We start from the raw sequence: 15597 nt of genomic DNA, 5'->3' as shown, positions 1-15597 counted from the left end.
AGGTGGAGCCACAGAATCTGAAGCAGGTTCTAACCTGCTTGGAGGCTCTGAGCTGTCAGCACAGAGCCTGACGTGCAGCTTGAACCCATGAACCGTGAGATCACGTCGGACGTTCCAGCGACTGAGCTGCCCAGGCGCCCCTCAAGCCACAGATACTCCTGAATCCCCTCCCACTTTGTCCTCTGTACTTGAGGAGGGAATCCCACCATTTACCCTCCTTTGAAGGAGGTGTTTAATGACTTCTGAATGCCTGGTCCTTCCTGTGTTCAGCTCATTACACAGGATGCAATCTAAAGGTACCCGGAGTAAAGAAGGATGATTGACAGAAGAGAAGAGAAAGTTTGCATGAGGGAAGAATGTCAGATACTTGATCAAGCGTATTCCCTACATCTGGAAAATGTAATGAGTATGTGTTTTGTCATAGATGTTCCAAGGAAGATTCACACATAATAATGAATTGTGTGAATGTATTGTGTGATGCAAATCCACATGCAACCTTGCCCAGTAGAAATGTTGGTATAATGTTGACAACATTATAATGTTTCAACAACGTTGAAATCAAATACTGTGGGAAAGGCTAATGCTAACATTAAGTTCTTAATCTTAAAAAGAAAATTTGGGGCAACTGGTCAGTGTAGAGTGTGCAACGCTTGATCTCAGGGTTGTGAGTTTGAACCCCATGTTGCACGTAGAGATTGCTTAAAAATAAAATAGGGGTGCCTGGGTGGCTCAGTTGGTTAAGTGTCTGACTTTGGCTCAGGTCATGATCTCACGATTCATGGGTTCGAGCCCTGCATTGGGCTTTGTGCTGACAGCTCAGAGCCTGGAGTCTGTTTCGGATTCTGCCTCTCCCCCACTCACGCTCTTTCTCTCTGCCTCTCCCCCACTCACGCTCTTTCTCTCTCAAACATTAAAAAAATAAAATAATAAAATCTTAAAAAAAAGAAAATCTACCAGATAAATGAAATTTAACAGAATGAATAGATTTACAACCAACAAACAATAAGAAAAAGTAAAAAATTGAATCTCTGGCTTGAAATCTGTCTAGCCCTTCTAACCCTGCCCCAGCCCTAGACTTTTAGTAATAGCTGATAATTCTCAGGAAAATTCAAGGAAAGATAATCCAGCATTTTACGGTTTTTCCCAAAAATCGACATGGGGGGGGCGGATAATTCATGATTCGTATTTATGAACATAGTTTAAAATGTACTAAATCTAATAGCAAAATGAATTCAACAATGTGGAGGTTTTTTTTTTTAAAGCCACGACAATACGTGTGGCAGACTACTAGTCATGAACCCAATGTCCCTTCATTACCAACAGAGTCACTGTGCCTTTTTATTTTAAAGTTGATTTATTTATATTGAGGCAGGGGAGGGGCAGAGAGAGAGGGAGAGAGAGAATCCCAAGCAGGCTCCGCACTGCCGACACGGGGCCTGAACCCATGAACCAGTGAGATCATGACCCGAGCTGAAATCAAGAGCCGGGCACTCAACTGACTGAGCGACCCAGGTGCCCAATCACTGTAGTTTTCATACTGACAATGAGCTCAGCCAAAAAGTTAATTTCTCCGTTGTTTTTGTAGTGAAGTATCTTGCTACTAAATTCTGAGTAATGAAGTAGAGGTTGCTGACAGTGTCTAATGGAAAGGCTGTAAAGAAAACAATGGGGAAAGCCCCCTAGTGTTCTGGAATCATCTCCCACTTTAATACACAACACACATGATGGTTGGAGATTGAGCATCCATTGTGGAACCTGGATTCATCTCGAGGACGGAAGCCACCCGCGTCCGTGCTTTCTGGTAATGACGGGGCTGCTATACCCGCTCTCCACTACTAACATCTGAATATCTTTTACACAAGGGTGCATGAACCGCCTTGTTTAAGCCACCTTTCTTTTTTAGTAGGAAGAGTGTTGGATCTGTTATATGCAGCTGAATGTCACCCTATAAAAATACATTATGATGTTTGGGAGATTTAATATTTAGAAAATCTTCATAAAATTAATCACACTACCAGATAAAAGAAAGGCCATGTGATTATCTCAATATGTGTAGATAACACATTTGATGGAATGTAATACCCTAGATGATTTTTAAATATTATTAAATTAGGAATGGAAATGAAATCCTTTAACTTTGCAAACAGAATGTTCCAAAACTGGACATATGTACTTATTGGTAGATATATGCCATTATATTAAGAAAATTACAAGAATGGCCATCACTTTTATTGAACAGTGTGTGATAATTCTAGCCAATGTGTGGAAACAAGGAATTGGGGGTGAGGGCAGAAAAAAAACAAACTTCCATTGTTTGGAGGTGTGGTTGTCTATTTAGGAAAACCAAAATAAACCTCAGGCAAATACAGAGAATTGCAAATAGAGTAGGGTCTCTACTGGATGCGTATCAGTTGTGTTACTCTGCTTCTGGTTAGACTGGGCAAGCTACGACATCTTAGAAACTGAGAGCACAAACCCCAGTGAGCATGGCAGTAGGAAGTAGAAAGCACTTTCCATAAGAAAAGAGAGTTTCTGCTCTCATCCTTGGTGAAACTGCAGGAAGAGGAGAGGGCCCACAGAGCAAAAGGGAAAGCAAGACAAGCAGGCAGTTGCCTGTGGACTGGCGTGACACATCAGAATCCCAAAGTGCCCCCGCCACGAAGGAGCATCCGGGCAACTCTTTCCCGTGGGTCTTTCTGGAACCCTCAGAGATAGTATGACAAGTGCCATATTGATAGAGAAAAATATTTTTTTAATTTTATTTTTTAAAATTTGCATCCAAATTAGCATATAGTGAAACAATGATTTCAGGAGTAGATTCCTTAATGCCCTTTACCTATTTAGCCCATCCCTCCTCCCACAACCCCTCCAGTAACCCTCAGTTCTCCATATTTATGAGTCTCTTCTGTTTTGTTCCCCTCCCTGTTTTTATATTATTTTTGTTTCCCTTCCCTTATGTTCATCTGTTTTGTCTCTTACAGTCCTCATATGAGTGAAGTCATATGATTTTTGTCTTTCTCTGACTAATTTCACTTAGCATAATACCCTCCAGTTCCATCCATGTAGTTGCAAATGGCAAGATTTCATTCTTTTTGATTGCTGAGTAATACTCCATTGTGGGTGTGTATATATACCACATTTTCTTTATCCATTCATCCATCGATGGACATTTGGGTTCTTTCCATACTTTGGCTATTGTTGATAGTGCTGCTATAAACATGGGGGTGCATGTGTCCCTTCGAAACAGCTCGCCAGTATCCTGTGGATAAATGCCTAGTTGTGCAATTGCTGGCTCGTAGGGTAGTTCTATTTTTAGTTTTTTGAGGAACCTCCATACTGGTTTCCAGACTGGCTGCACCAGCTTGCATTTCCAGATAGAGAAAAATTTTTAAAAAATCCTGTTGAGATGCCCAGGTTTTCCTTTAAGTGCAAGGCAGATACTGTCTGAAGGAAGGTGACAGGGCAACAGTTGAGAGAAATCCATTAGAAGCACTCCGGACTTTTAGGCTGAGGGATGGGCAGAGAACTGAGAACACACATATGTGAAAACCACCCCAGGCATTAAAATCTATTACAAAAGACTGGAGAAGGGTCAGGAGAGCTGAGAGACTCCCAAGATCTTGTAGGCCTCCCCAGAGTGCAGGGCTGCTGTCCTCAGAGGACCCAGAGACTAGGCAGCAGCATGAAATATCTCTGGGAGCCTGGAAATCCTAAGAATTGGAAAGCAAAGAGACCTTAGCAACCCAGAAAGCAGTCAGACAGTAAGGCAAGGAGGTAAGTAGTTCACCGAAAGCTGGCGGCTTGGCTGTGAGCACAAGCAAGTGTCTAGAATATTCTCATGCTGAGATCCTAGGCCCTCTGAGGAAAATATCCTGATCCTGTCCTCAGAATATTTGAAAGCAGTTGTGCACTAAATGAGAAGCTGAAACAAAGCCCAGACACAGCTTAATACCAGATTAAATGGATTCTGACCTCCACCCCTTTTCCCAATCTCGCAGCTGACACTAGAAAATATGTACCCTTTTCTCTAGGTAAATATGTATTAAGAGCCAAGAAAATCACCAGAAATAAAGAGGGATATTATATAATGATAAAAAAGTAATTCCACCAGACAATCCTAAATGTGCACGCATTTAACATCAAAGCTTCAAAATCATGCAAAAACTACTGGAAGGAGAAATACACTCTACCATTGTAATTGGGCATTGCAACAATTCTTTCTTTCCTTTTTTTTCTTTTTAAATATTTATTTTGAGAGAGAGAGAGAGGGAGGGAGAGAGAGAGAACAAGAACAAGTGGGGGAAGGGCAGAGAGAAGGAGAGACAGAATCCAAAGCAGGCTCCACGTGGAGCCCAATGCAGGGCTCAACCTCACAAACTGGCAAGATCATGACCTGAGAGACATCAAGAGTTGGACACTTAACCAACTGCACCACCCAGGTGTCCCAACATTTATTTCTGGGTAACAAAATGTGGGGACCAAAATTCAGCAAGGCTATAAAATAACTGCATACTGCTATCAACAAACGGGATCCAATAGACATTTCTAGAACATCCAACAGTAGAATACACATTCTTTTCAATTGTTCATGAAGCATTTAGCAATGTGGGTCATGTCTTTGGTCATAAACTGGAACTTAAAAAAAAAATCATGCAAATTGTCTTCAGACTATAATGCAATTTAATAAGAAACCAATAGCAAAAAGAACAGTAAAATATCCAAATACTTGAAAATTAAGCAACACAATTCCAAATAACCCATGGACCAGAGAAATCTCAAAAAATATATATATATATTGAACTGAACAAAAAAAATACCGCAAATCAAAAATTGTGAGATAAAAAAGCAGTGCTTATAGAGGATTTGTAACATTAAATGCTTATATTAGAAAAAAAATAAAGATCTCGCATCAATCACCTAAACTGTTACCTTAAGAAACTAGAAAAAGAACAGTAAAGTAAGCTGAAAGTAAATACAAATAAAATAATGAAAATAAGACCAAAAAGCAATGAAGTAACCCCCCCCCAAAAAAAACACTACACATATAAATCTGACAACTGTGATGAGATGCACTAAATTATTTTTTTTTGTTTTTGTTTTTTGTTTTTAAATTTAATTCCAGTGTAGTTAACATACGGTGTTATATTAGTTTCAGATACACAGTATAGTGATTCAACAACTCCCTACATCACCCAGTGCTCATCACGCCAAGTTCACTTCTTAATCCTCATCAACCTCCTTCACCCATCCCCCCCCCCATCCACCTGTCTTCAGGTAACAGTGTATTCTCTACAGTTAAGAGTCTCTCTCTCTCTCTCCCTCCCTCCCTTCCTTCCTCTTTCCCTCCCTCTCCTTTGCTCATTTGTTTCTTAAATTACACACATGAGTGAAACCATATGGTATTTGTCTTTTTCTGACATTTTGCTTAGCATTATACTCTCTAGCTCTATCCATGTCATTGCAAATGGCAATATTTCATTCTTTTTTTATGGCTAATAGTCCATTGTATGTATATGCTATGTCTTCTGTATCCATTCATCTATCAGTGGACACTTGGCTGCTTCCATTTCTTGGCTATTGTAAATAATGCTGCTATAAACATAGGGGTGCATATATCCCTTTGACTTTGTGTTTGTTTGTTTGTTTTGTATTTTGGGGGCAAATACCCAGTAGTATATAATTACTGCATCACAGTGTAGTTCTATTTTTAATTTTTTGAGGAGCCTCTATACTATTTTCCACAGTGGCTGGACCAGTTCACACGCCTACTAATAAGAGGGCTCCTTTTACTCCACATCCTTGCCAACACTTGTTTCTTGTGTTAGTTTTTTTTTAACGTTTATTTTTGAGAGATGGAAAGAGGCAGAGCATGAGCAGGGGAGGGGCAGAGAGAGAGACAGAATCTGAAGCAGGCTCCAGGCTCCGAGCTGTCAGCACAGAGCCCGACGTGGGGCTTGAACCCACGAACCACTAGTTCATGACCTGAGCCGAAGTCAGCTGCTTACTGAGCCACCCAGGCACCCCTTGTGTTTTTTATTTTAGCCATTCTGACAGGTGTGAAGTGATATCTCATTTTAGTTTTGATTTGCATTTCCCTAATGATGAATGATGTTAAGCATCTTTTCACGTATCTGTTGGTGGAGGTGGACTAAAATTCTTGACAAACTATCAAAAGTCACTTATGCATAAATGGGTAAACCTGAATAGCCCTATAACTACTAAAGAAATTGAATTTATAGTTAAAAACCTTCCCACAAAGAAAAATCCAAGCTCATATCATTTCACGGTGAATTCTACCAAACATTTCAGGATGAAATAATACCAGTTCTATACAAATTCTTCTAGAATATAGAAGATGAAGAATACTTCTTAACCCATTTTATGTGGTCAGCAGTACACTGATAACAAAACCTGACGAAGATATTACAAATAGGCAGAACTGCAAATGGTCGTCATGAACATAGATGCAAAAACCCTCAACAGAAAGCTAAATCAGGGTTGAGCAAAGATGGAAGAATGCCATATAAATATATTTGCTGATAAAGTAGGAAGAATGTGCGTAAGCTTGGGAAGAGGAGAGAGAGGGAGGGGGGAAGTAATGTCATTGATATTAGAAAACCAAAGGATACTATCTCAACGGATAGGGTGATTTTAAAAGATTGAGAAAAATGAGATTCAGGGCACCATAAAAAGTTATAAGAGTAACATCTCCCCCTCCCCCCAAAATAGAAAACTTTCTAAATCACAAAAGAAATCATTTGGAAGAACAAAGGGCCAAATAAAACAACAACAACAACAACAACAACAACAACAAAAATACATTGCATTGAAATAACGGATGAAAAGAAGGAGGAAAACTCTTTGTGACAATAGAATTCAAACTGATAAATGTAGAAAAAATGATGAAATTAGAAAGTCACCATTTGGCAACCATTATAGTAAAGATTATTTCAGTCAGGAATTATCAATGGATGTTAAAACTTGTGAGCAAAAATGTAATGAGAAACAAATATTACAGTCTCAAAGTCTCTTCCTCCTAGATACTAATTAATGGAAAAAATAGTAATTTTAGACTGAGAAATTTGAAGAAATAGGAAACATTTTTACATAAATGATAACAAAATACAATGCTAAACAGTAAAGGAAAATGTTTAGCTTTAAATGAACATATTAGAAGAGAAAAAGATTAAAAATTTATTTTCTAGCCCTTTATTTAATGAAGCTAGAAAAGCAAAGCAAATTAAGCCCAGATTAGGAAGGCAATAGCAAAGAGCAGAAAATGATTAAATAACAACAACAACAACAAAATGTACTGGGAGAAAAATGTATCACCAAAAGTTGGTCCTTAGTAAGACTGATAAAATTCATTTCCAATAAAGAAAAGGCAAGAAAGAGAAAAGAGACACTGCCAATATCCAGAATGAAAATGGGGATATCATAATGGATTTTACATGAAAATAAATAATGAATCATGAATAAACGAATAATGAATAAATATAAAAGATAAATGCAAGTCAAAGAAGGTTATATAATAGGGAAACACATTTGATAGTTTTGATGATATGGATAAATTCCTTGAAAATCACAACTTAAAACTGACACAAAAAGAAGTAAAATGAATTAGTCCTGAATCTGTTGAAGAAACTGAGTTCCAAATTTAAAACCTTTCCACAAAAAAAGCTTGAGGCCTAGATAACTTCACTAGTGAATTATTCCTGACATTTAATGCAGACATAATTTCAATACTATAAAAATTTCCAGAGAATACTTCCCAATACTTTTTAGGAGACCCGTGTAACTTTGATGCCACAGACACATGGGATGAAATGAAACTGTAGACCTATCTTTTTCTCAAAAACAGTGATGTATAAGTCCTAAACAAAAAATTAGCAGACTGTATCTGTTTTTTTTGTGAGGCAAACACGATAACCACTACACTACAGAAACTGGCCTGTATCTAGTGACTTATAAAAATTACATCACAGTCAAGTATGGTTTAGCCTATCCATGCAAAGATGCTTTAAAGTAAAAAATTTTTCAAAAAAAAAAATCAACCACTGTAATATACCACATTTACAGAATAAAGAAAAATAGTATGAGATGTAGAAAGAAAGTTGATAAACAGGTGTTCATAGCAGTGTTTTAAAAATAGTACTAGAGAGGAACTTCCTTAATCTGATAAAGGGTATCTACAAAAGAAATCTGCAAACTATTTCATGATGTAAACACATCATGATTGCTTTTCATGGTGAAATATTTAATGCCTTCTCCTTTCATACAAGAATAGAAAACTGACAACATTGAAGATTGGTGGTCCTAGTCAATGCAATATATTTAATTTTTATTTTTAAGTAGGCTGCGTGCCCAGAGCGGAGCCCAATGCAGGGCTTGAACTCAAGATCCTGAGATCAAGACCTGAGCTGAGATCAACAGCTGGACACTTAACTGAGCCAGCCAGGTGCCCCTGCAATTAAAAAAAATTTTTTTGAGTGTAAAGATAACTGGGGCGCCTGGGTGGCTCAGTCAGTTAAGTGTCCAACTGTTGATCTCAGCTCAGGTGTTGATCTCACGGTTCTTGAGTTTGAGCCCCTCATCGGGCTCTCTGCTGTCATCACAGAGCCCGCTTCAGATCCCTTGTCCCCGTCTCACTCCGCTCCTCCTCAGCTTGTTCTCTCTCTCAAAATAAATATATAAACTTTAAAAAGTGTAAAGATTAGAAAGAAATGAAAAACAACATGTTTGTGTAGTTAGAAAAATCCAAAATAATCTAAAAATTAACTGTTAGAATTAATGAGAATCTAGCAAAGTTGCTAGACAGAAGGCCAATATAAAAAAATCAACTGGGGCACCTGGGTGGCTCAGTCAGTTAGGCATCCGACTTTGGCTCAGGTCATGATCTCACAGTTCGTTGAGTTCAAGTCCTGTGTGGGGCTCTGTGCTGATAGCTCAGAGCCTGGAGCCTGCTTCAGATTCTGTGTCTCCCTCTCTCTCTGCCCCTCCCCTGCTCATGCTCTCTCTCTCAAAAACAAATAAACATTTAAAAAACAACTGTATTTCTCTATATTGCAAAAACAGAAATGGGACTAAAAGTACCATTGACAACAGAATCAAAAACATTAAGTGATAGACATAAATCTGAAGGGAAGTGTGAAAGGTTTATACACAGAAAACTACTAAATATTGCATGAAATTCAATAAATTGAGATCTATTTCATAATCATGGATCAGAAGACCCAATATTTTTCTCAAACATTTCCTAATTGGTCTATAGATTCAATGCAATCTCAAGTAAAGTCCTAGTACATATACTTCTGTGAAAATTAATGAACTGATTATAAAATTTATGTGGAAATGCAGAGTAAAGAATAGCCCAAAGGGGAAGAACATTGAAGGGTACACACTGAGTATCAAGACTTACACCAAGATTAAAATAGTATGGTTTTGTGTAAAGCTAGACCAATCAACCAGTGGAACAGATCAGTGCTGATCACACTTGTATCAGCATCTGATTTAAGAGAAAAGTGCCACTGCGATACAGTAAAAGGTCAAATGGGCTAGGTCAATTGGATATCCATATGGAAAAAAACCTGACACGACATAGTTCATTCTAGAAGTCAAAATTATTTCCAGATGAATTGTATACCTAAAAGTAAAGGGAAGAAAGTAGAGCCTCTAGGTTACAGTGGGGGGAAATGTGGCATTTGAGGAGGCAGATTTAGCAAATAGAATATAAAAGTATCAACCATAAAAGATTGCATTACACCAAGCATTTTTTCCTAAACGCATCTTTAAGAAAATAAAAAGAAGAGCTACTGGCTGGGAAAAAGTATTTCATTACACAAATATGAAAGAACATAGATCCAAATTTTATAAAGAACTGCTACAAATCAGTAAGAAAACTTAAGATAAGGCAAATGGGCAAAGAACTTGAGCATGTCACAAAAAGATAACCAAATAGACATATGCACATCACGTATGCTCATCACCGTTAGTCATTAGGGAATACAAACTGCAGTGGTATTTCACTACACACCCTCCAGAATAGATAAGACTCACAACATCCAACAAGTATTGGCAAGGAAGTGGAAAAACTGGCCTCATACATAGCTGGTGGGAAGGTACATGTGTACGGCTTCTTTGGAAAATGGTTTGGCAGTTTCTTCGAAGACTAAACATATGCCTATAATATAACTCAGCTTTTCTTCTCCTGGTTGTATACCCAAGGGAAATGAGCGCATGTGTTCACTCTGAAATGTCACAAGAATGTTTGTGGCATCTCATCGATAATATATGAACTGCCAACACTTAAAATTCCAATAGTTGAAGGGATAAACAATTTGTGGTATAATGACACCATAGAATTCTACACCACAGTAAGAAGTAATGAACTATTGATACATGCAACAGCATGGATGAATCTTAAAACACTGTGAAGTAAAAGAAGCCAAACTCAAAGGAATATATACTATATAATTTCACTGATATGAAATTTAAGAAAAGGCAAAACTCACCTGTGGCAATAGAGGCCAAAACGGTGATTGTCTTTGGGATATGCTGACCCAATGATGCCAATTGTGCCAATGGGCACCAATGATGCCTGTTAGCATGCTAAAGTATGCTCTGTCTTGATTTGGGTGTTGGTTTTCTATTTATGTGAAGTACAAAAACAGGCAAGGCTGATCTGTGCAGACTTAAGTCAGAAAAGTGGTTACTCTGGGGGGATAGTGACTGGAAATGAGCACAGGAGACCCCACAGTGTGCTGGAGACATGACGGCACAAGTATATACGTATATTAAAAAATCAGAGGTATACCCTTGAGATTTGTGCACTTCATGGAAGTTATTTCTCAATAGAAAAAACACAGAATCAAAATCATTAAGAATTTTCACCATGACAAAATGTATTTTCACTGTTTTGCACTTATATTTTCATTCAACTATTTACATGTGATATTAAGCTAATTTAAGCAAATGCTTTTGGTTAAACATCTTTTTATACCTGTTTTTCAACAACAAAAATACACAAATCATTTTCTCCTTCCTGCTCTACTCAGGGTAGGCAATCAACAACTCTTTTTTGAGGGGATGGATTCCTCAGGTGCAGGAATACACATTCATCTCTGATGTCGGTGCCCAGCATAGGCCTGCAGTATGAGAAGCATCAGGAAAGTTTGCTGAGTAATGATAGGATGCAGGTTACACGGACACTCCCCTCCTTCTCTCTCACCCTCCATCTCAGTAAGCATGGTAGACATCACATCCCTCTGCTCCCAGGGGGCTTACTCGTGGCAGAAAGCCTATGTCCAACAAGCAGTGGTTCATGTCAGAAAGAAATCCACATACTTTGTAATCAGGTGGATGTGAGTTAACCTCAACCCTTCTACCAGTTCTGTAACTATACACCAGTGAGTTACCCTCTTGGGTGGGCATCTGTAACATGTCCCAAAACTTACAGATCTAGACTCCTGGGAGTGTTGGTTTCCCCACCTGCTGAGTCAATGCCCTAAAGCTGGAACCCAGAGTCATGAAGGAGGCATGCCATCGTGGTGTTGGGAGTGGGGTGCTGGACCATGACGCAGAAGAGGACACTGCAATGCTCTGACCCATCAGAAGATCTTCATGTAGAGGTGCATCTTGTCAGACTCATCAAGTGAAAGAAAAGGGTTCAACCCTCTAGCAGGGCTGTTAGTCTGAACTGTTTCTGTCATAGCAGAACAGGGAGCCATTTCTAATGCCCTCTGGGAGGGTGCTTTAAGTTGAGGTCCTGCTTTCCTGTTGCCTGTCCCCCATCCACATCTGCCTACTTTCATGACCACTCTTAAGCTTTTGTTTATGTTCCCTCAGTCCTTTACAGAATTTTACCCAGGACATCAAGTCCCCTATCTCTCTTTTCTGTCAGGCATCTTCTTCCTAGGATGTTTCCCAGGAGACCAGCTCGCTATAGTTGTGTGAACGCAGTGAAGGGGTCCAAAGGACTGGTCTCCAACAGCTACAAACCATCTAATATGCAAACAGACATGAAAAAATCTCACAGATCTCCCGAGAGGTACTTACCCTGGGACCACTGAGAAGGCAGTGAGAAATGGGACCTGAATCTCCTCAGGGGAACCCGTGGTAATGAAGGCGATATTCCCAGCAGAGAAGAGGGCTTCAGGGTGAAGCAGAGGTTCCTCGCAGGCTGATCTAGATTGCCTCCCAGCCTTCTGTGGATCAGGGATTTCAAAAATTGTGTTCAAAGAATCATGACAGGGGAACGTGCATGAATCACCAAAAACTTTTTTCCCCGCAGGGTTTTCCCCGAGTCTCCATGTCCAGTGTGGGACCTCAAACCCATGACCCCAAGATCAAGTCATATGTTCCTCCAACTGAGCTGGTGAAGTGCCCCACCAGAGATTTTCTAAAAAGCAAAAGTAATATGGAGGAATCTACCTTACCAGATTTTAAATGTGTTAAAAATAAATAGTATACATAAGAAACAAAATGATGATGATGAAGATAGCACTTTTTGAATATTGACTAATTATCTCAATCCCATGAAGGGTTCTGTTATTATCTCCATATTACCAAAGATGAAAGAACGTGCGGATGACCGATAATTTGGCCGAGTTCACATAGTTGTCAAGTAATTGAACTGAGAGTCCACCCCAGGCAGCCTGTGTCTTGGAGAGAACAGAAAATCTGGAAGGAGTAGTGTTCTTTAGAATGCGTTATGTGCTAACGATTTCATCTACATTAGAAAGCATGGAAGAACGGGAGAGAGGCAGTCCTTATTTACAATGGGCACAGGTCAGCCACATTTTGGTACTATCTTTTGTTGGGAGATCAAACCTCTATTAAAAGTGCAGCTTATGAAGTGTTTGTCCCGATTTAGAAAGCTTAGAAATAGTTATGTGCTGAAGTTAAGAACATAAGCTTCCTTGTCTGTTATTGGTGCAGGGCCTCTGGAAGGTGTTTTAATATTCACTGGACCTATTTCCTGATCAGTAACAAGGGAACATAGTCTTAGTTCGGGTGTGGGGGTGGGAGGCTCATATAATAATATCTTCCTTGGGACATACTGAGTGTTCAGCAAGTGGCAACCAAAAAAAGTAACTGATGTTATATTAGTGAATTAGGATCGTGTAATTTGTTGAATTACATTTGAATTTAATTCAATAATGTAGATTTACATTTTAGGTTCCACTGACTTTTTTTAAATTAAAAAAAATTTTTTTTAATGTTTATTTATTTTTGAGACAGAGAGAGACAGAGCATGAATCGGGGAGGGTCAGAGAGAGGGAGACACAGAATCCGAAGCAGGCTCCAGGCTCTGAGTTGTCAGCCCAGAGCCCGACGCGGGGCTTGAACTCACAGACTGTGAGATCATGACCTGAGCTGAAGTCGGAAGCTCAACCGACCGAGCCACCCAGGCGCCCCTCCATTGACTTTTTAATTCATTGGAGAGCAATCAGGAATATTTTCATTGAGCACCTAGTGGGTCCTAGAGAAAAAGACTAACAGCACTAACAGCAAGATTTCACTGTAAATGCGAGGGTGTGCTGTAGCAAATCCCTAATTTCCCCTGTGTTCACCTGTATCAGGGATGCTCCAGCCTCACTATACAGTTGACTCTTGAACACGTGGGGTTAGGGACACCAGCCACATGCAGTTGAAAATCCATGTATGAGCTTTTGATGAGGGAAACAAAGGCAAGAGAAATGTAGCATAAATTAAATCTCCTTACAGCTTGCAGCCCAATGACAGACACCTGAAATGCGCAGAGCGTCACCTTCCTCGAGGAACTCATGGCTGCCTTACTTCCTTAATGTTCTTGTTTTATCAAAGACTAAACGTAACCTCATCTTAACAGCAGCTCGCCCCTCAAGGTCCCGAAAGCCTTGCTTCCAAATTCCGTAGAGTCTTACGCTATCCCTAACCCTCACTTAAAAGTATATAATCAGTCACTCCTCACAACCCCAGTGCAGCTTTCTGTCCATGGGTCCTGTCCTGTGCTTTAATAAAATCACCTTTTTGCACCAAAGACGTCTCAAGAATTCTTTCTTGGCTGTTTGCTCAAGAACCCCATCACTTCAACTTCCCCAAATCTTAACTAGTAATAAGCTACTGTTGGCCAGAAGCCTTACTGATGACATAGCTAATTAACATATATTTTATATGTTATATGTATTTTATATTGTATTCTTAGAATTAAGTATTAAGAAAATCATATGGAAGAGAAAATATATTTAAGGTACTGTATTTGCTTTTTTAAAATCCAGGTATAAATGGACTTGTATAGTTATTTATTTGTTTCTTTATTTGAGAGAGAGAGAGAGAGAGAGAGAGAGAGAGAAGAGAGAGAGCACACGTGAGTGGGGAAGGAGGATGGGGGAGAGAGAAAATCTTAAGCAGGCTTTATGCTCACCTTGGAGCCCATGCTGGGCTACATCCCACCACCCGGGAATCATGACCTGGGCCGAAATCAAGAGTTCGCTGCTCAACTGACCTAGCCACTCAGGTGCCTCTAGACCCTGTAATTTACCCCCTTTTGTTCAAAGGTCATCTGTACTTGGTCAGTCAGGACTGCTTCCTACAACCCTGTTGTTTCCTCTTCCCATTCCTTGAAAAGAACCTTAAAAATAGAAATATAGACTCTTCTTTTTATAAAAAATAGAAAACGTGGTAAGTAAAAAGAAGAAAATTAAAACGCCTAATAAAAATAATGAAGTAGAATAGTAATTCTATGCCTACGTTCAACAACGTGGCCTATATCATTCTATGCTTGTACCTTTCAAATCGGCTCATCTCACTCAAACTGTCTTGTAACACCCCTTTTTTATTGTACAATGTATCATGACAGGGTCAGGCCGATATACATTCTTCTGCAGCAGAATTACTAATAACCTTCCAGGAGCCCGTTCTCTTTCTGAAGTGTGATTTATTTAGCAAATCTTTCACCAGACACTTGGGTTGTTTCCAGATTTTCACTTGATCAAACGCTGAAATGTTTATGTTCCCGCCAAAGTCTTTTGCATAAGCTTTTAAGCTTTGGCGTCAGAGAATCTTAGATGACCCGCCCGGGGCCATCCTAGGTCGGAAGATCTCTGGGCTGAGGTCGGCCGGAGATCCGGGGTCGGAGGCGCAAGGGGCTGTCCCCGGTGGCCGCTCTTGGAGCCCGGCTACAGGAGTCCCCCACTGCGCCGCAGACCCCGCACCCTCTACAGGGACCCCTGTCCCGACCTCATCTCCTGGGGGGGGGGGGGGGGGTCTGGATTTGAAAGCCGCCCTCCTCCAGCAGGGGTCAGGGTGGGGATGCGGGAGGGGAATGTCTGCCCCAAGAACTGCGCCCTCAGCTGGGCTTTGGCTCCGCCACGGGGTGCCTCCTGGTGGGGGGGTCAGTCAAAGGTCACAGCTTTCTCCTGCTCCCGCCGCAGGGGCACGAGGGTCCTGGCGCCTTTCCCTACACCGCCGAGCAGGGCTCTCTCTACAGCCCACGACCCCCAAGACCCTGGTCCCGCTCCTTCCTGCGTCTGAGGACGCGCAGAGCCAGGCTTCACTGCCCCTGTGATCCCCCAGAAAGTCCTGGTTCTTCCAGAACGCCCAAGGCCCCCAGAACTT

Source organism: Panthera pardus, unplaced genomic scaffold (genome assembly GCF_024362965.1).
Source record: "Panthera pardus isolate Hobbes unplaced genomic scaffold, ASM2436296v1 HiC_scaffold_14, whole genome shotgun sequence".
Classification (NCBI taxonomy): Eukaryota; Metazoa; Chordata; class Mammalia; order Carnivora; family Felidae; genus Panthera; species Panthera pardus.
This window is presented reverse-complemented; position numbering follows the sequence as displayed.